The sequence below is a fragment of the Onychostruthus taczanowskii genome, unplaced genomic scaffold, assembly GCF_017590055.1.
Source record: "Onychostruthus taczanowskii isolate IOZ18803 unplaced genomic scaffold, ASM1759005v1 scaffold22, whole genome shotgun sequence".
In the NCBI taxonomy this organism is placed as follows: Eukaryota; Metazoa; Chordata; class Aves; order Passeriformes; family Passeridae; genus Onychostruthus; species Onychostruthus taczanowskii.
Genome location: NW_024499462.1, coordinates 897,300 through 918,795, shown reverse-complemented (window position 1 = coordinate 918,795; position 21,496 = coordinate 897,300). Strand labels below are relative to the sequence as shown.

General features: G+C 48.4%; 1 protein-coding gene across 5 annotated transcripts in view; it reads right to left on the bottom strand.

The window, feature by feature from the left end:
- SGMS1 (sphingomyelin synthase 1) overlaps nt 1–21,109 on the bottom strand; it is an 88,895-nt gene extending 67,786 nt beyond the window's left edge. For 3 of the 5 annotated variants that reach the window (XM_041404914.1, XM_041404912.1, XM_041404917.1), the window contains exon 1: nt 20,975–21,109. The gene's annotated coding sequence lies outside the window, so the exon portion shown is untranslated. Of the gene's footprint in view, nt 1–3,776; nt 4,065–20,974 lie in introns of those variants that run through there. The other 2 variants (XM_041404916.1, XM_041404913.1) reach the window with 2 other exon arrangements.
- Between the last annotated feature and the right edge of the window lie 387 nt (nt 21,110–21,496).

The following is a 21,496-nucleotide window of genomic DNA, read 5'->3' as shown; positions in this document are numbered from 1 at the left end:
GCCCAGAGAGATGGGGGAGTCACCATGCCTGGATGTGGCACTCAGTGCCAGGGTTTAGTTGAGGTCTTGGGGCTGGGATGGACTTGATGGTCTTTAAGGTCTCTTCCAACCCAGAGATTCTGTGAATTTCAGCATCTAACGTGACCATGCTCAGCTCTGGCTGTGCCACCCCTTGCTCTGACAGCCACAGTGTTTCCTTCATGCAGGAGTGTCACATTCATATTTTCTGAAAAATCCCTTCACCCAGGATTTCTCTCCTGGGAAGCTGAGAAGCCTCAGAGAAAAGGAAAACAATTTTATCTCATTTGCTTCTCCTGTGTTTTGCTGCTTTCGAATGTGGTTGGAGATTGCTTATCCAACAGGTGATTGTTTCATTGGTTTCATGTGAATTATTTTGACTTACTGGCCAATAAGGTCAAGCTGTGTCGGACGCTGGAGAGAGTCACGAGTTTCATTATTATCTTTTTAGCCTTCTGTATGTATCCTTTCTGATTCTTTATTATAGTTTAGTTTAGTATTCTTTAATATAATACAGTATCATAAAACAATAAATTAGCCTTCTAAGAACATGGAGTCAGATTCATCATTCCTCCCTGCCATGGGGCACCCCACAAATACAATACAGGAGCACCAGCTGAGAAGAAAATTTGGGAGATTTTGATGCTGTGAGCATCAATGAGTGAAGTTAGCACCAGCCTTGTTCTCCGTGTCACAGCACAGCTCAGAACCACCAGGCAACAGGACCCAAACCTCTGCAGAGCTCTGCTGGCTCATTCCCAGAAGATTCCCCATTTTCCAGCACAGTGTCCCAGCACAGCCTGCTGCAGGCTCACAGTGGGAGCTCCATCTCTGACTGATGCATCTGGAGATGTCACAGCCAGTGGAGAGCTGCAGGATTCCCAGAGAGAGCACGTGATTCCTCTTACTAATATTCAGATGTTTCCCAGGTGAATGCTACCATCCTTATTATCCATGTGGAATTACAAGCAAACCAGGATTTAGGAGAGTTAAGTGGCCACATCTGAGTGCTGAGGGCCACTTTTGTAGACTTTGCAGAACTCCTCGTGCTGTTCATCAGCAAAGCTTTGGAGTTGAGGATTCTCCTGTGTCTTTTCCTTCCCACTTCTCACATCCACACAAGCAGCACCATGGCAAAAAGAGCAATAGCAGGCTCTTGTCTTATTTTCTTATTCCATTTAACCAGTAGGGATCAGGAATGTCTGTGAGGGCTGGATTAACCAGCTGAAGAATGCTGCTTGGAGAAGGCATCCCCATGACTAGAGCAGCATCTTCATTTCACACCCTGGCACAGGGCATTTCCATATTTCACTGCCTTTTTTTTTTTTTTGCACCATTTCAGCAGTACTGAAGTACTCTTTAAAATACTCCGGAGAAATTCAGCCTAAATAGATCACTGACACAAGTTCACCAACCCAGTTGTGGATTGAGAAAATCAAATTAATTGATTTAGAGACAACGTAAGGGATTTTGAGAGGATGTTTAGCTGATGTCTAAGATGTCATTTTAATCCTCCTCACAGTTAATTCTTTGAGTGTAGGGAGCCAGTAAAATTTGTGGTGCAGCCCTTACACAGAAAAACATCTCCACAGGCGTGCTAATCAGGGAACTATTTTGCAAATTGTTCCTAATCTACAGTTGCTTGTCTCTGCTCTCTTCCTGCAGAGACAATAAAATCATCCAGCTAATAGCAATGTGAAAGGGAAGGAATGATCCTCATTTGGTTTAAGTAGACAGATCTGCACTAGGGAACCACTAAATAGTGCAGTGATGAACTCAGAGAGGCAGCCCAGAAACATCCCTTCCATCTTTTGGGCATGGAAAGCTGCCAGGAGACCTGCCAGCACCATGCAAACTCATTCCCAGTGTCCCAAAAAGTGAAAAAAAATTGATACTGCAATCGACAACAACATAATTATGTGAATTAGTAGGATTTGTTGATGGAATTTCTTTTTTCTTAGTTCTTGCAGTATCATGGTGACCTGAATACACCCGACTTCTACAGCAGGAGACTCTTTCCCCCTTTCCAGAATAATCAGTCCTGTTCCCAGACCTCCTTCCCCACCTTATTGTTGTTCATCCTTCCAAAAAACACCTTCCAAGGCACATTTCTCTCCACAAACCTGGCCCCAGTGTTGCTATGACCCTTCTCACCCCTTAGGGAGCCAAGTGCCCCAAGGAAATCTCAGCCCTACATGAATGCCTGGACACTGAGAAGTGACTTGGTACACACACTGATATTTTCAACTGTCCACTCAATGAAAAGTCAGGGTTTTGCCTCTACTGTTACAGCCCTCAAAGTCAGTCACCCCAAGCTTTAGGGGTTTTTATTTCCTTTACAGCCTCATGCAACAGAAATACCACAAACAAGCAAAAGCACAGAGAAGAAGCAAAAAAAGCCACAACCCTAACCCTCAAAGTTGCTGAGCCATAGCAGTTAAACCAACATTGAAGGGCAGCTAAACTGCCCCAACCAGACAAGGCTCTGCCTGAGGATTTGGCTACTTTCAGCTCCAGGAGCTTCCTGAGCATGGATTTAGGAACCTTTTGGGAAATTTCTCATCCTAAGAGCTGCTCAGCTTCCCTCCACTCCCTGCAACTTGATCCCAATTAAACTCTTTGTATCCACAACGCTTGCTGGCAAGGAGTCTGACATGTCCCTAAGAGAGGAGTCTATGCGCCACTGCCCACTCCTTGCTCCCTGCCTCATCCCACCTTTCCCACTCAGAGGAGTGCAAAGAAATCCTTTTTTTTCTGGCTCCCAGGCCATGCAGCTACGTTTAAATTACTGCCTAACAAGCCTGGAGGGTTTGCTCTCTCACAGACACCAGGTTGGGAAAAACTCTTCCCCTCTGCAAGTAGGAGAGACTTTGGAAGTTCTTTACTGTAAAACAGCAAATACCAGAAATGTGCTGCTCCTCTTTATCCCAGACTTTATCCCAGTAGGTTCCTAAGATGCCACACTATGATTTTCCAGCACTGCTCCTTATTTACCCAGCAATATCCAGTGGAAATTTGGGGGAGAAAAGCTGACTGCAGACTGTTCCATAAAGAAAAAATAATCTGGTTATGGACACCAGTAATTTTTCATACAAGAAATGGTTTGGAATGTGATATGCCAATCAAAATTAACATTTAAATGTGACATGTTTCCCCACTCCATCCCACTCCTGGCCATCAACTCTGTTAGAGGGCCTTGTTCCCACTGCACTTTTCCCCATGGCTGCATTCCACTCCAGGGATAAAGGTTGCCTGTAAGCACTTTAAACAGTATGTGAAAAGCTTTGTTTATCCAAAAATATTTTAGCTCTGAGAAGCATTAAAGCAAGACGTAGACTTCAGCATTTGCAAAGCAAAGAACTGCAACTCCTACAGATATTGCCAGAAACTTTATTCCTTAAGGCTTTCCAGCTATGAAGGACTATTTTGCTAAAGCAAAGCTACAAACAAAAAGTGTCATCCCTTAGTAATGGGCTGCAAAGGGTTGTCACAGCAAGGTTGAGTTGAAGCAAGGCTGTCATTTCTGTCTTGCTCACTTTTTCAGAGCAGATAATTGATCAAACAGTAGGAAAAACCTGAAGGTGCAGCAGGGAAACCCAAAACTTATGGGGTCTTCCCCAGTAAGCAGCTGTAGAAAACCACTATCAAAATAAAGGGAATTTCCCTGCAGCCTGGCCCACAATTTCCCTTACAGGAATGAAATCCAGCCAGCCTGCAGATCACCTGCTGTCCTCTAGCCCTAAAACACTCATACCCACCTTAAAACACAGCTTTGCCCCAAGCACTCAGCAAGGCTGTTGTTTAAAACAAGAGGAATCAACCACAGTGGTCACCAGAGGCAAAAGCAGCACAGTCAAACAATCACAATTCAGCTGATCCCAGTCATCCCAGGGGAACAGGACTGCAGGACAGGAATATTTAGAATGTTATTGCCTAAAAGCAGCTCGTTTTCCAGCTCAAAGCTCTTCTCATTTAAAGGCTGCTGTAGATATGATCCCTGCTTCAGCAGAGGAAATAAAATGTGCTGGACCCTGCTGCCAAGGCCAGGCTACCGAGCCTGGGGAATTCCTTGGGAGAGGGCAGGGGACAGTTATCTCCCACTCCACTGGTTCTGGAGTAGTTATCAATTAGTGCATTTTCCTAGGCTGAATCCTTATCTATCTCTGCAGGCTCACCATCCCAGAGCTCCAGGTCCATGTTTTTCTTGGGATATGGTTTGGTTGTTGTCCCTCTGCCAGGGAATTCCCAACCAGCAGCTGGTTCTGCACCAGTTGCTTACATCCATGAACTGCCTAATTAATCAATGGACTTACCTCTTGCTGCTGCAAAAGTAGAATTAACCAAGTATAAACAGAAAAAAAAAGACCCACACACACCTTCACTTACTCCTACTGTCTTTCAAGCTGGAATTTGCCTGGTGTGATTCTTACCCTGACTTTATTTCTTTTTTTTTTTTTTCCTTACTCCTGGGAGAAAAGTAGTTACACCAGGCATGCTAAGTGCCAAAATTAGCTGGCTTGCCTAAATGCAACACACCAAGCCAGCTGCAGCACTTCCTGAGGTACAGACTACACTATCAGCAAGTGACACAAGATCCTCAATGCTTAGTTTAAGAGAAAAAAGGAGGGGAAAGAACTGTTTTACACCTCTGAGAGCACTGGAGGGGCAGAAAGGCAGGTTTTTAAACACCAAAAGGCTCACTCAGCACCATCATCACCTTTATAAAGGAGATCCCTCTCCCTCTTTGTCCAAAGACACTTTCCAAACCTGTGGGGAGAGGATGCCTAATTCTGAACCACACACAAGTCATCATGCAAAAGGCACCAGGGCTGGGGCCAGCTGCCAGCTCAAACAGAGATTTCAGTCCTTGCTGCCAAAGCATGAAGAGCAACAGGCAAAGCTGGCCTGTGCCCATGAATTCAATGTCAACACTAAAGCAGACAAAGAGGCTGGAATACAAAAGTGACCTTCAGGCCTCACTGTCCACTCCATTTCTTCTCCAGACACCTGTGAAATGACACAACTGTCCCAGTCAGCCCAGGGAAGCCATCAGTGTGGCACAGGCAGAGCAAACCACACCACAGTGCCCTTTCTGTGGTTTCAGCTGGTGCCAGAGCAGTTTGTGGCCACCTCACCCCAGACCTTCCGAGCCACTGCAGAGCACGGCAGCACAGCAAATAAATCTGTTCCCTTCCCTTTCAGAGATCTGCAAGGGTTATCCTCACCTCAGGGAAACCCTAACAACATCTGTGCCTTCTCCAAATCCTGTTTTTTTCAATTTGGGCTCTGGACTAACAGCTGGCCAGAGAGCAGAGCTCAGTCCCAGTTGGGTGGTGACAGCCTGCACTGCTCAGCCCCAGCTGGAGCTCCCTGAACAGCAGAAAGTCTTTCAGCACAGGGCACACACACAGCAATAAAACCTGAAATCAGCGATGCTGTCTCATTTCCCATCCTTTGCACAACACAATTTAGGTCATACACAAGTTAGGTCATAACTCCTGATGCAGGACGCAAAGAAAGTCTCATTTCCCATCCTTTGCACAACACAATTTATTTTTAGGTCATAACTCCTGATGCAGGATGCAAAGAAAGGATGGGCACAGGCGGATGGGCACAGGCACAACAGCTGCAAGCAAACTTGGAAACACCAAGAATAAGACATTTCCACTTCATGTGTTGTTAAAACAGCTACACCTTCACCTCACACTGAGTATTTCTGGAGCCAAGATTTGTACTGGCACATGGATGTCACCTTCTCACGTGGCTTCCCAGCAGGCTCAAGCTGCTTACAGAGCCTGTCGCCATCCTGAAACCCATGCCAGGGGAGGGTCAGGTTGGACATCAGGAGGAATTTCTTCCTGGAAAGGGCAGGCAGGGAGGTCACTCAGTGCTCTAGGCTGGGGACAAGGTGGGGATAGGGCACAGCTTGGACTCCATGGGCTGGGAGGTGTTTTCCTAAATGCACCTGGGAGCCTTGTGAACTACAGCAAATGCTGCTCTTTTGTCTCTTGCTTCACAGGAAAAGAACAGGATTGAACAAGCTGCGTCAGGTGTGGGGGAGGAATATTGAGCAGGTGACTCCTGAGTGGTGGCTGAGCAAGGAAATGTCTGCTATGAGAAGCCAGAAGTCAGTGAAACTCCTTTGCAAGTCACCTGAACCAAAGGCAGTAACCAAACCTAGTACACCACATCAGAGTTCCACAGGGAAACCTGGGCAGCAAGTCCTGCACAAAGCTGGAAAGCAGAGCTAAGGAAAATTCAGCAAACTGGCCATCACCAAGCACACCTCCTCCTGAAGCAGCTCTCTTGCTGGAGAGCCCATTCTCACCTCAGCCAGCCAGCAAGGAAGGGATGCACACCTAGAAATGCCTCCACCAGCCTGAAGCTCTGCTGCAGCTCCTTCCTCCCCTCTCTCACAGCGAGGCTTTTTATTTCTTAAACGTATCAAGCACGTCTCACAAACCTCTCATAGCCACTTAAAGCCAGGGGTTAAGTGCAGCTCAAGTGAGGCAGCATTTCTGCTCTTACGCTGAAATTGTCTTACATGTTGCTTTCTCTGTTGGTGCCACAGGCATCAGAGGGAAGCAGGAGGGAGCTGGAAGGCAGCAAGGGCAGGTACAGGCACAGGAAACCAACTCCAGGGTGGCTCTGCACAGGTGACTTAGCTGGGGTGCTTTATTCTCCCAAATCCCACAAACAGAGCCTGTTCCCTGGCTGTCCAGAGGCAGGGGACGTACTCTCCATGGGCTGGGAGTGCTTTATTCTCCCAAATCCACAAACAGAGCCTGTTCCCTGGCTGTCCAGAGGCAGGGGACGTACTCTCCATGGGCTGGGAGTGCTTTATTCTCCCAAATCCACAAACAGAGCCTGTTCCCTGGCTGTCCAGAGGCAGAGGACATGCTCTCCAGGTGCTGGGAGTGCTTTATTCCCTCGTGGCAGGTGAACAGCAAAGCTCCTGCCAGGGCATCCTGCTCAGGGAGGGACCACAGACCTCAAACTCCCAGGGAAGCTTTGCCCTCAGCTGCCCCACACACCAAATTCAGCAGGAACATTTCTCTCCTGACACTGACTCGAGTCTCCTGGGAAAAGAGATTCTTCTGGTCACTGCAAAGAAAGAATAAATGAGCCACCTGCACACAAGGAATTCAAGCTGTATTTGCACTCCATTCATTTGCTGCAGGTGACGTTACAAGATGACACCTGTGACAATCAGCTGTGTGTTTAATTAGTCTAGAAAGCAGCTATCAGAGTAGCAATTGCTCTGTGCTAGCCGTCCATACATCCCCAGACTGATGCAAAAGACCTCTAAACCTCAGGCAGAGATTCTAAACAGGCTTAACACCAACACTAACAAGTGGCAGATGACTTGCTGGAGTTGAGAGGTCATCCCTGTGGGAGAACAGCACAATGTGTCCATAAATAAACTAACCCGACAAAACAAGTACAGCTGAGCCCTAAGGAAGCAAAATAAATTAAACAAATTGAAACTTCCAGCTACAGAAGTTATGTCAACTTTCAGAGGTTCCCATGGTTTGCAGCAGAAATTTGTTTCACGTCCTCAAAGTTTTATACCCTGTCTTGGCCTCAAAGCTATCAACTTGGAGAAGGAATTGAACTTGGAAGAGGTATTTTCTGGACAACACACCCCTGCTAGGCTACAGTAATTGCTTTTTAATCTTGCTTCTTCCAGATATTGCTGCAACAATCCTCCTGTGCAGGTAAACAAATGGTAAGGGATGGTCATTTCCCAGGATTTATGGGTATACAGGTAGAAATTCCATATTAAAAAATATATATTCTTTTAGAGTTAGCTTTGGAGAGAACTCTGTTAGCTGAGGCTCTGCTTTCCTCATGGAAAAAGCCCTTTGGGACAGGGAAACCTGGCCATGCACTCTCAGCATGAGATCTGGCACCTGACAAAGTCCTACTGGCTATTCTTGCAGGGGCATTTGGCTGGAATTCCATTGCTTTTCCTGGAATTCCATAGCTTTCCTGGAATTCCCCCACTCCCCAGCACACACACTTTCACTTTGAGCAGAACCAGACAGTGATTTACCTCTGACCCCTTCAGTCCCATCCATTCCCCCTCAGCATCCTCCCATTCCCACCAACCCACCCCAAAGTTTTCACACTTGGTTTTGCAGTGGTTTTGGTATTTCTGCAGGAGCTGCCTTCCCCTTTTTCTCCTGAAAGTTTCTGTGGTAAACTTTGACACCCAGTTACCAAACTGTGGCTTTTGAAAGACACACAAGTTCCCTGAAGAAACCAAAATACTGGTTTGGAACAGGGGGCAGGGAATTCCCTGCTGTGGTTTGCTTCTGTTAAAAATACCCAGCTGGGAGTCTGAAGGCTGCACCTGCACAGATGTGAAGGATTAATAATATCTTCCAAACAAGTTTGTGAACAAGGAAAATATAACTGGCTTTTGCACTACTTCCCTTTTTGAGAAGCCATTTCCTGCAAAGCATCCTTTACTCAAGTTTTCCATCAGCTTTGTAAATGCCAAACAGCCTCTTCCAGCTTCAGCAGTTCATCAGATGATTTATGAAAGGTGCAAAAGCACTACATTGGCAGGAAAGAGAAAAACTGAGCTCCACAAGTGTATCTGCAAATTTGACCTGAACAAAGCAACATATTTTCACTAAAAATTAACAGAAAATCATTTTTCTGGGTGGAAAATTGAGCTAAATCTTCCATAAAATGGGGAAGTGCTGCTGGGGCTGCAGACAAATCCTGTGCTCAGAAGCAAGGAGTCACTATCAGTAGGAAAGACCTTCCCTGGGATGCACAGATGCCTTGTTCAAAAGGGATAACAGGAACATAACACCAAGAGGAGCACTGCATAAAACCACCAAAGTCATGACAATAAACAAACCCATTTGAAATTGGTTGTTTGTCCCCATTTCCGTGCAACAGCCCAAACCAGGGATTGATTGTCTGCCTTCAGTTCCCAATGTAAGCAAGAAATTTAAGCTCCCCCATTCTCAGAAATATCAGCAGTACATGATATCCCATTTCTCAGCTAAAGAAACTCTTCTATTGCAGATTTGACGAGCCAGCTGGCCTCATGTCTGGCAAAAATGCAGTTTCTGGATCCACCTCTCCAAAACTGGACACACCTCAGCATCAGGAATCTGTTCCATCCCTCTAAGAGCCATCTGCAATGTATTGGGGCTCTGGCCAAGCAATTAATTCCTCCTAATTGCTGGAATGGGACCACCCCCAGCTGGAACTGCAGCCAGCTCTCTCTCCCTGCCCTGCCCTTGGCAGGATGCTGATCCCTGACTCCAGCTTCAGGCACTCTGCAGGGAAAAGCAGGCCTTGGAAATGGGATCCTGGCTGCACTTCTGGAGGTGAACATGCAGGCAGATGTCCTGCAGGACGAACAGGACCTGGCACGGTGACACCTGGGAGGGAGCAGCACTGGGATGTGTCCATCCAGTTCCATCGTGGCTCACCACAAGCCAGTGTGGGGAGAAGCCAGACCCATCCCCTGGCAGCCTGCAGGATGGATCCTCCCTCTCCCCCTTGCAGCTCTGCTCAGTGCTTTGGTTCTTAAACGAAGGGGAAGGAAATGGGCAAAGCATCCTCCCAATCCCCACAGCCCACACTGGGAGGGGTCCAATCCCCACCATCCCACACCTGGAGGGGTGTCCCAGTTCCCACAATCCTACACTTACAGGGTGTCCCTGTACCACAGAACCCACACTTGGAGGGGTGTCCCAGTCCCACAGTCCTAAACTTTGAGCAGTGTCCCAATCCCCCCAACCCACACTTGGAGGGGTGTCCTGATTCCCACAAACCCACACTTCGAGAGGTGTCCCAGTCCCCAGCATCCTACATTTTGAGAGGTGTCCCAGTCCCCACAATTCCACACCTGAAGAGGTATCCCAGGCCCCACAATCCAACACTTACAGGGCATCGCTGTACCACAGAACCCACACTTGGAGGGGTGTCCCAGTCCCCACAACCCACACTTGAAGGGGTGTCCCAGTCCCCAGAACCCTAAACTTTGAGGGGTGTTCCAATTCCCACAATCCCACACTTGGAAGGGTGTCCCAGTCTCCAGAATCCTAAACTTTGAGGCATGTCCCTATCCTCCAGAACCCACACTTGGAGGGGTGTCCCAGTTTCCCCAGAAGAGTGTCCCCATCCCCATAATCCTGCGCTTGGAAGGATGTCCCAATCTCCACAATCCTACATTTTGAGGGGTGTCCCAATGCCCACAGTCCTGCACTTGGAAGTTTGCTCAACAAACTGACAGGGGAAAGGATTAAAAACAACCTGGATAACACAATCCAGCTGCAAAAAGGGGAGCTGAAGTCCCAGAGGCAGCAGAAGGTTCTGCCCTCATCAAATACAGCCACAGATCTTCCTACACAGGATTTAAGATGCACTGACACACATTGCAAAAGCAGTTTAATTAAGGAAAAAATAAAATGTCCTCCATAAACTGTAATACAAAAGAAAAATCAACACGCCCCCTAAATTTCTGATGCTGACCTTACCAAGCCAAGCTTTGTTTTCTTCTTCAGCACATTAAAAATCCAGTTTATGCTTCAATGACTGAATCACCAGTTGTTACAAACTATCTACATCACTTTCATCCCCTCCCTGAAGTTTCTAGGAAATTCACTGCATCTGCACATGACAGCAGAGTCCAAGTTTGAACAATATTCCTGCATTCTGAGCACAGGGAACAGCACACACAAACAGGGGGGCTGACCTGGCAAAGGCAGCTGCTGCTGGAATGCCAAATTCCCCTCCCCTCTCCCCAAAAACCCCAAATGCAGCGCAGGGGTCCCAAAGCAAGGCAGGACTTGGGGCTCACAAGACAGGACAGGGTCTGTGGAGATGGGAATGGATGGGGAAGGTGGCAGTGGACACAAGGACATGGGAATGGACATCAGGACGTGGGAGTGGACACAGTGAAGTGACAGTGGACACAATGAGGTGGCAGGGGACACCAGCAGGAGGGAGTGGACACCAGGACATGGGAGTGGACACCAAGATGTGGGAATGGACACCAGGTTGTGGAAATGGACACCAGGATAGGGGAATGGACACAAGGAGGTGACAGTGGACACCAGGACATGGCAGTGGAAACCAGGACATGGGAATGGACACGAGGAGGTGGCAGTGGACACAAGGAGGTGGCAGTGGACACGGAGGAACAGTAAGCAGACCAGTCCAGGAAAGGCACAAGGACTGCTCCCAGAGGTGACTTCCAAGTGTGTGATATTATCTGCATTTCTGAGCCTTGCACAAACCTCCCTCACTCCGGTGCCAAGAGGCAGCAGCGGAGGTGTTAAGTCAAACTTGGGAATATTTGCAAAGTCACGCTGAGAACACTTGTACTAAACGTTGTGTGTGGCTTTGCTGCACATCCATACTTCCATGGAGGAATTATTTAAGTACACAGCTCTGTAAGCACCTAAGAAAGTGTCCAGATAAGGAATAGCTCTGCTCCTTCTCTTTCTCTTCCCACTTGTCTGAGGCACTGCAGGAACGGTGCTGCCCTCACCCTGCCACTGTAAATCATAGCAATAAAAACCCCAATTAAAACCAAAAAGGTACTTTGCTCAAGACAATCGGGCAGGACAATCTGTCTTCTAAGGGCCTGACTTGAACACTTCATTTTTAAAAAGTCAAGCCCAAATAAAATAAGTAGGTTATTAAGCACTCAGCAGTCCCTTCACATAAATGTCCATGGAGTAATTCATTGTTTTTATGAAAAATTAAATGTTTTTAAAGCAGACCAGGAAAGGAAACTAATCCTCAGAACCAGAAGATAATACTGCCTCCAGAGAAGCCACTACAGAAACCATTCCTCTTTTTATTTATTTTAATTCTTCACCCACATTTAAGGCTATAAAGACAGCAGCATCAGCATGTTCAGCTCTCCAAATTCTTCTCCTCTCACTTTGCAGTGTCTGTGGAAACACATGGACTTTTCCTCCCTTCCAGCTGAAGTTTGTGGGGCCTCTTCCATGACCACCAACACCACAAAGACAAAAGGATGCAAAACTACCATTCTGCACTCAAGCAGTGCTCCAGCACCCCCAAATCCAGCAATCCCAGGCAAAAAGACTCCACAACAGCTGAGTACTTCTTCCCTGCAGTGAGCAGCACTAACTGAACAGGGAACAGTCTGGTGTGCAAATGTTACACTGCAATACACCCCACAAGCTGCACTGGGCTCTGTCCCAACTCTCCTAATTTAGGACAGTACTGGGAAGCAAGCAAGTGTGAGCATTTCCAGCTGTCTGCACACATCCTGTCACTGCACTGCCTGTTCACCACCAGCAAGTGTCCTCCAGTTATTTCCAAAAGCAAGACCCACTTCACCTCAGTCCACTGCAGATCCTCAGCTGCCCCTTGTTTTTAAATAAAAATAAAACTCAACAATAGCTCAGTCCCAAACACAAAGTTTGTTGGCACAGCTGACAGTCACTGCAGAAGTTACTCCAGTTTAGGGGTGCAGAAAATGTCATTAATGCTTTGCACGACCCAGACCTGAAAGAAGCCCATTACTGATATTCCCTGTGCTGTTTCCCTCAGTGCTGTTATCTCCCTCTTGATTCAGCCCCACCTGCCAGGCAAACCACAGAGCCTGTCTCCAAAACCTCGTGGAACACCCTTTAACACTGGAAATTGGGAAGAAAAGACTGCTCTTTAACAGTCATTAATTAAATCAGCCCAGAAAGCTCACTTGGAATGGATGTACCCCAGCCTTGGGTTTCTCTGGGAATGAAAGGTGAACCTGAAGGCAGAGGTTCAGTGATAGGAATCAGAGGTTACAGCTCTGAGGTGTGCCCTCCTCCCCTGGGTGCCAGGGTGGGAAGCCTCTGCCTGCCACAAGCCACCCTGCCACCACAACCACTCCTCACAGAGGAACACACCAGTGTTCCAGGCTGGGAAACTCAACAGGCTCCTCTCCAGTGAGCACAGAACCATGGAATGGCTCCATCCTGCCTTGGAAAGACCTTCAAGCTCAACTCTGATGAGTTCTGCACACGCAGTGAGCCCAGAGTTTGTAACCTGCACCTTGCAAAGGTTGGGATCTCCGTGTCCCCACAGCTGCCTGTGTCAGAACACACATCCAAGCCCCTCTGCAAGGTGGCAGGGTGTCTCTGCATCAATACAAGGCTCCCACCACCCATAATACTCATGGTGAAAAGCACAGCAAGACAGAGGCAGGCAAAGCTTTATCCACATCACCATTTCTGGGAATCTCAGAGCAGAAGGGCCAAGAGCTCCCTGGGTTATTATCCCATGGCTGGGTGATTATCCAATCTTCAAATAAACACAAGTCATTAATTTATTAGCATGACATCACATCCTGCAGGCTGAATTGCAACACACACCCACAACATTGGAACCACGTGAAGAAATATAGCATTCCCTAGGATTTCTAATCTGCTTTCTGAACTTTTACCTTGGAAAGACCTAAATGGATGTCCTGGACATGGAAACAACATCCCCAGGGAGTTAATAAACAGAAGTCAAGTGAAGTCAACCAACATTTTGTAGAGTGGACAATTATTTTAAATATTTGCTCATATCCAGCTACAAATGGGCGGCATTAAAGCACAATTACAGTGTGAGGGTGATTACAAAGTTATGAGGTTAAAGGAGATTGTTTGCATTAAGTACAAGAAGTCTAACAGGAAGAATCATAAAAGGATTTCAGACTGGCAGCCACTCGATAAAGTGGCCAAGGAGAGTTCCCTGCAGACATTATAAATGATGCTGCTCAATTCACTTGTGCCCTGATGGACCATGAGTTAAGGAGCAGCAGTCAGAAATTAAGATAGCTAAGGAGTAGTTCATTAAGAACATCAACTTAGCTGGCCAGGCACATAGGAGAAGACAGCTAATGGCCTTTAGTGCATCAATCTGGTGCACCTGGATCCAATATCAGCTGGTCTCAGGTTCCTCCCTCTCCTCCCCTGGCACTGAGTCAAGCTGGCAGGGTATCTCCTCACACCAGCTGGGAATCCCTGTCCCCAAAGCAGCCCATCTCCTTCTCTGGACATTTTCAAACCCCAGTGGGACCCTGAGAAACCTGACATTTCTTTGGGGTTAGGCCTGCTCAGAGGAGGAAGTAATATAGATTTGCCTGTGGTTTGTGATTGTCATGTTCACAAGTATCCTCCCAGCCACTTACACTTCCTGAACCTGTGCCTGAACTCCGGCATTCCCTCTCAAAACCATTACAATTCTTGGATACAAGACACGTGGCTGCATGGGTCTGTGTCTTCTCAGCACAGACACTCATTTTCTTGCAAGCAAAGGAATTCTGAATAAACCATCAGAACTCAAATAATCCCCTTCTGATAAATGTGCTTAGGGCCCTGGTTTTGTTTTTAAAATGGCCTTTGATAACCCATCTATTTATGTTTTGAAAGGGAGAAAAAATGAATTAGGAAATTGCACAGGCACAAAAACAAAGGCAGTATCTGACAAAGAGTTTTGTTAATTTGTGGGTAATTGCTCATTACTGCAAAATAAGGTTTTTGCAGTGTTTCATGGAGAGTAGATAAGAACCCCCAGCCCATTACTGAGTATTGCTTTTGGCAAAGGCCAGCTTCTCCCAGGGTGCAGAGCCTCCATAAAACCACAATTCCATTAAATACGGATCCTGACATCCCAAAAGCACCCAGGGAAAGGGAACAACATGTTCTGTCGAGTCATTCAGCAGGGATCTTCACGTGCTTGCACTCACCCTTCCCCGTCCACTCCTGCCTTGTTCACAGCTCTGCCTGGGGCATCACCTCACCCCACTGCCTCTGCTGAGCACCCCAAACTCCAGCACTCTGGAGCACGGGTGTTCCTCTCCCTTCCTCTGAGGCTGGTTTACTTTCTTATTCCACTAAAAATGTATTGCCCAGACACTCAACATCCCACAGGCCACTGGCATCCCCTGCAAGGGACAAAGCTCACCCACAAGTGCTGGATTTTCCCTCCCAGTTACAGCAAGCGGGGTTTGAGCCCTGGTGTGTCACAGAATCCCAGATTGGTTTGGGTTGGAAGGAACCTTAAAACCCAACCCATTCCACCCCCTGCCAGGGCAGGGACACCTTCCACTGTCCCAGGCTGCTCCAAGCTCTGGCCTTGGACACTTCCAGGGATGGGGCAGCCACGGTTTTTGTGGCTGCCAGCACTGAAGGAGGACACCCTGGAGTGTTCCCTCTGGGAGCAGCTCACCACTCACATGGCCAAGCAGGTACTCCAGCAGCAATCGCTCTCAAGGCACTTTCAAGGTCTTTTTCATCACCCTAATAGCAGAGCCTTTTTTTTAAGCCTTTCAAATAGCTTTAAATTAACTTCCCTGAGAAACTTTTCCAGAGCAATATAACCTGGCTATGTAAAACTCCAGGCAGGGACACACAGAAGACAAAGAGCAGAGCTGAGAGAGGAGGAGACACTCGATTTTGATGGAGCTGTTTCATTACTATGTAGATCCAAAGCCATTCCTGCAGTTTCTGAAGCACTACCCCAAGCCCTCCTAGCAAGCAAAAATCCATTTTGTGTACAAATAGGGCTTTTACAGCTTTGGCACAATGCTTGACTGCAGAGTCAAACTTTTCCAATGCCTGATAAGATTTTACTTGAAAGTGGCAGGAGAGTTCATGCCAGGAGCCCGTATGAAATGCCAGCTCAATGGCAGAAGGTCAAAGCCTGGTATCACGAGATTTAATGGAAGTGTTTCCAGACCAACTCCTTAAAAGCACTGTGCTATCTAAGGAGGCACAGATTTACACACTTGGAAAGCCAAGGACCAATCTTTATGAGTCTTTTCCAATGCAGGGTTATTTCTTTAACACTTTACCTCACAAAAGGCACAGCAGTAGAGTCTCCTTTTCTGTGCCTATCCAATCCTTGGGTATTAGGCTGAAGTTAAGAATAAACAAGTGTTTAATGCCACAGTTTTTGTTTTACAGGAAAAAAAAAAAAAGAAAAAAAAAACCCACAGAAAACATCAACCAAACAAAAAACACCCCAGCCCCTCCCAGAACAAGAAACTCTCAGGTGAAAAAGTTGCAATGTCCTGAATAAAAACCCCAGAAGACAGACAATTGAGTTTAAAGACCGACAGCCCAAACAATTAACCTTTCTCCAGCACTGCCTAAAACTATGGCTGGAGAAGCAGAAATTTAAATTGCACTGAAAGACTCCATAATCTTTACCATTTTTACAGAAGCATTTAAGGTTAAGTTGCTGTCAACAATGACCCTGAGCAGACGTCAAGCATTAAGACTTTCAACATAGTGGATTTTGCCAGCTGTCACCAGGCTGTGATGTACAAAGGGACACTAAAACCCCATCAAACCCTGATCTGTCTGCTCAGGGTGTCCCCTTCCATCTACACAAATGCACTGTTGGATTCACTCACTCTTAAGAGCAGATTTGCAAGTGCTCCTCCACTCTCCCATTAAAGCATTTCAATTGTCTGCCTCTGCCATTTTAACAAATTCAAGTATAAGACTTTAAATTCAATTAGAACAAATCTCAGTGCTCCCAACATTAAATTTGCAAGTGACATTTAGTGGCATTCAACACACACGGAGCTAAGCTAATACACTAATGGACCAGCAAGGGAAATTGTAAAACACTCCCAATTGCAATGCTCTTTTTAGTAAGGGAAATTAAAGGAGTAGGCTGCAGTGGACAGGAGGAGATGGCAGCTATGAAAAATTCTTCTTAAGCCAAGGCTGCAAAAGCTCACCTCTCCAGATCCTCCTGTTCAGAAAGGGGCACTTTGAAGGCTCTTTCAGTCCTTCAGACAGGATTTACCCTGGTTTTACTTCTGTTTCTTCCTACTTTTTCTGATGAAGGCTTAGACAACACAGCCCCACTGTGTATTGTTCCCCAGACACAGAGAGCAGGGATAAAATTCCCAAGCCTTGTCCCACACAGCTGATAAGGATGTGACAGTGCCCAGAGCACCCCAAAAGGCCAGTCCAGCAAAGCCACCTGAGGAATTCTGCCACCACACCTGTGCCTCACCCAGCTTGCTAAGGAAGCTGCCGGTTTTCCTGCACTAGAAAAACACAAAGCTATTGGACTTTAGAAATTCCTTTTTTGTTTCCCAACTGGTAATATGCTTTGCTTAGCTCTATTTAAACAGAAAAAGCTGCCTTCAAGCGGTTTCAAAATCAGGGAAACAGAAGGCAGACTAGGCTGGGAAGTGAGAGAGAAAAAAAAGTCTTGGACTCATGGCTCTAAGCAGAGGGAGATTTATTCCGTTGTGCATTTAAACCTAAGCAAATTAACAAATCAGGCAAAACCTAGGGAAGATGCTTTCCCAATCAGGATTTATTAGTGGCTTTCTTTGATTATGGATGTGTAATTGGACAGCAGAGCAGGTCTGCAGCAGCACACGAAGGAAACATCAACAGGACATCTGTCACACTCTAGATTTGCTCCCTGATTTGGATGAGTCAACTGTAGAGCCCAGCAACAGCAGTAACTGCATTTCTTTAAGAAACACGTTACAGTCACCAAAATTAAGTTTTCTCTTTCTAGCTCTTGATCAAGGACTATCAGAACAAAGCTCATGGGTTACTTTCAAGAATTTGGGGGTTTTTTTCCTCCCCTCAACTACAACACCATGTTTGATAAGACCAGAAACAATACAGACAAATATTTCAGAGATGTTTAAATCCAGAATCTCAGAATGGTTTGGGCTGGAAGGCACCTCAAAGACCCTCTCTTCCCACCCCCACTGCCATGACAAGGACACCTTCCACCAAGCCCTATTACACAGTTACACCTGGCAGCTTATTAGGATGGATGTTCTTACAATCCATGAAAAGGCAAAGCAACCTGCACCAAACACTGACTTTGCTAAGCAGATTTTCAAAATAATAAAATACGATTGGGATGAAATCATCTCAAAAAGCTGGTAGGTTTCACACATTCCTCAGTCTTCTGCATTTCCCCCAGTATTCTGGGGAAGGAGGAGGACAGGATTTAATAATTAACTTAATGATGTCACAGCACACACTTTGGGAATTCAAGCTGTATTAAATGCTGGAGATTCCATGCAGAACACCAGCCCTTCCAGACGGCTCCTCCCCTCTTTGTGTGCTGGTGCCCTGGGCCCAAAAATCCTCCAATGACACCAAATATCCTTTGGAAAGCACTGCCAGTACCTGGGAGCTCAGTTCGTGACCATCAAATCCAAGAAACCTCTAAAAACCTCCGCTTTTTGAGCTCCTTTTAAGCTCACCTCCACTTCAGAGCCGTACAGTTGGGTTTGATGTGCTGCACTTGAATCACGACTGAAATAGCATCAGGTGCTCTGCCCACTTCAGCAAGGAACAGCCTGCACCCACCTGGCTGGGCAGCCTCGGAAATCCTTCCTGCCCTGCAGACCACCCCGGGAAACAGGGACCTCGTGCCACCTCCAGCAAAAGCAGCCTTCAGGCCCGTGTGCAACACTTCTTCACTTTTTGGTGATGCTATATGGATTTATTCTATTACTCAAACAGGCCCTTCCTCCAACAAGGGTCTGGATTATTTCTGAGCAATCTTTTTTTTTTTTTCCTCTCACAGGATGTCCTGCTGCCCCAATTAAAAAGCCTTTAATTCTGCAACCATTCCTTACGGCCAGGCTGAAATTGCTTTTAAATCCGAGTAAGTCCCAGGCCACCCATATTTAGTGCACCAATTAACCAACGCTGAGTGATGCACAGAGGCAGCAACCAGAAGAAGGAAGAACTTTTAAGTCACCATCACCCACAGTGCACGGGTCCAGTTCAAGGGAACTCAAGAATTATCTAATTAAAAGTAGCACCTATTCAATCTTGATGAGTGTTGAGTGAAACAATGAGATCCATGGAAAACAACAAATCACTGCCTTTTAACCATTAACTCTGAGCAGTCAAATAACATCCATAACGCCTCCAAGTCCTGAAAATCATCCACCCACTTGGATTTATTAAATTTGTGTCACATTAAAAGCTAATTAACATGAGACGCTGTTCCCAGGTTGATAGTGTGGAAGGAGAAAGAAGCGTAATAATTTGGAAATCACCATTTGTTGCAGAGATCACAAACACAGTCTAAAGGCAACTGAGCTGAATTTAGTTCTGCTCCACATGCCCAAAAACTCAGAAAAATCGCGGCAATCTCTCTGGATTTAGAGGGGGTTTATTATCCATGTTGTAAAAGCAGCCTTTACCTTTTGTCTGCCACCAACCAGGGCGACTGCCCTCTCTTTCCAAACTCCACACAACTTCACAAAGCTGGAGCAATTTTAACACCCACAAAATACGACACAAAACAAACCAGAATGCAACTCCAATACAGCATCCACTCCCAAAAAAAACCACAGCCAAGCCCAAACCCACCAAGATCCACGGCACCACCTCCACTGACTTCAGCCAGCTGTTTTGCACTGGTTCTGTGCTTTGCATTGCTTCACAGCTGGGAATGGAAGCCAACAAAAAAGCATTTTCGGCCATGTGGACCTGGGAGAAGGGAGTCTGAAGGCATCACTACAAATCCTGCTGTCACACCAGGCTGCACCATCAGCCAAAGTGACACGAGGACGCTCATCGACATCCCGGTGCTGCTCTGCTAGGAGAGGCTGCCTGCATCAGCAAGCTTCAGCAGCACCGTGTCAATATGGCAGAGCTCCCATTTTTTACAAATAATAATCTTTTTCTCCCTTTTCCCATCCTCTCTCCGTGTATTTATGGTGCCTTGAAGGCATCGAGGCACTCTTTAATGAGGTTTTCACACAAGACAGAATAAATTAGAAACCTTGATCAAAACAGGGCCTCAAGCAGGAACACAGTACAAAGACAGCCCCATGCTTTATACACCGTGAAAAATCCAAATACTGCAGCCGGGCAATCAGCAAGCCATTCCACGAGCAAACAGGGAGCACACCCGGCTGCCAGGATGGACAGGTCTCTCCTTTTCACCCCCGTTCGTCCCCAAGAGAGGGACAAAACCATCACCCCACAAACCTCAGCCCCAGCGAGGCAGCACAGCCCCAATGTCACCACGATGGGATGGGATGGGATGGGATGGGATGGGATGGGATGGGATGGGATGGGATGGGATGGGATGCTCCCACTCACAGCAGATGCCTCCAGTTTCCCCTGGAGCAGGGAGCATCCTGCCTCTGCATCCCAGCAAGCAGAGGGTCTGGAGCCCCCAGGCTGAGGGGAGCGGGCTCACCCCACACTGCCACATGAGCTGAAGGGACCAGATGTCCCTGCAGAGCCTCTGGGGCAGGGAGGACCAGACCCGCCACTCCAACACCCCGGGAAGGAGGGACAGACCCGACCAGGCTGAGCGGAACAGAGCCGCTCCCGGCTCCTGGGCTGAGGGGGCTGCAGCCCCTCGAGCTGGGGGTGCAGCGCTGCCCCAGCACCACCCGCAACCGCCCCAGCTCGGGCTCCCACCGCTCCCCGGGAGCGGCCGCAGCCCCACGAGCTCGGGGAGCCGCAGCTCCCGGCACCCCAGGGCTGCGGCCCCGAAGCGGGCAGAGCTCCCCCGGGCAGAGCACCGAGCTGCCGAGGGCTGCCACGGCCGCAGCCCCGAGCTGCGCTCCCAGAGCTGCCCTGGGCTCCCGCGGCCGCAGCCCCGAGCTGCGCTCCCAGCCTCCCCAGGCTGAGCAGACCGCACCTTGCCGGTGCGCCCGGGGGCCGAGGGGCCCAGATCCGCCCGCGCTGCGGGGCCGGAGCTCTGTCACACCCCCGGGCTGAGCAGCCCGAAGCCCCCCCGGAGCCTCCGGTGCTGCGGGGGCCGGAGCTCTCCTTGCATCCCCCGGGACTGCGGGGGCCGCCGCCGGGACGAGGAGCCGGAGCCCCGCGCGGCACGTCCCTGCTGGAGCGGCGGCGGCCGCGTCCCCGCTGTCACCGCCGGTGTCCCGTCCCGCCGCCACCCCCGGGCCTGCGCTGAGCCGGAGGCCGCTGGTTCGCCGCTCACTCACCGTGCGGAGCCGCGGCTCGCTACGGGCCGGGTGGGTGCGGCCGGCGGGCGGTCCCCGGGCGGTGCGGCGGCTCCAGCCCGCTCCCCGTGTCCCGTTTCCAGTACCCCGTTCCCGTGTCCCGTGCGGCGGCCGCGGGCGGGGCGGGGGCACCGCGCGCCACGTGACCGCCGTGTCATCCCGGCCGCCATCTTGTGCCCGTCCCTCCCTGCCGGGGGGCGCTGCGCCTGGACATCCCCAACCTCATCCCCATTCCCATTCCCATTGCCATTCCCATTGCCATTCCCATTGCCATCCCGTTCCCGGAGGGATTCACAGCCCCCACTGCCCAGCACAGCTTAGGGTGCACAGGACCAGCCCGCTGCTCGCTGTGTTTTGATCCCATCTGGCTGGGAGCGCCCAGAACTGGACACAGCCCTGGAGGTGTGGTCTCAAAGAAGCCGCCCTGAACCCTTCTGAGCATATGTAGTGCCCCCAAAATATTAAGTTCTGCCATCAGTATAGCTTGCTCGGAGCAGCTGAGGT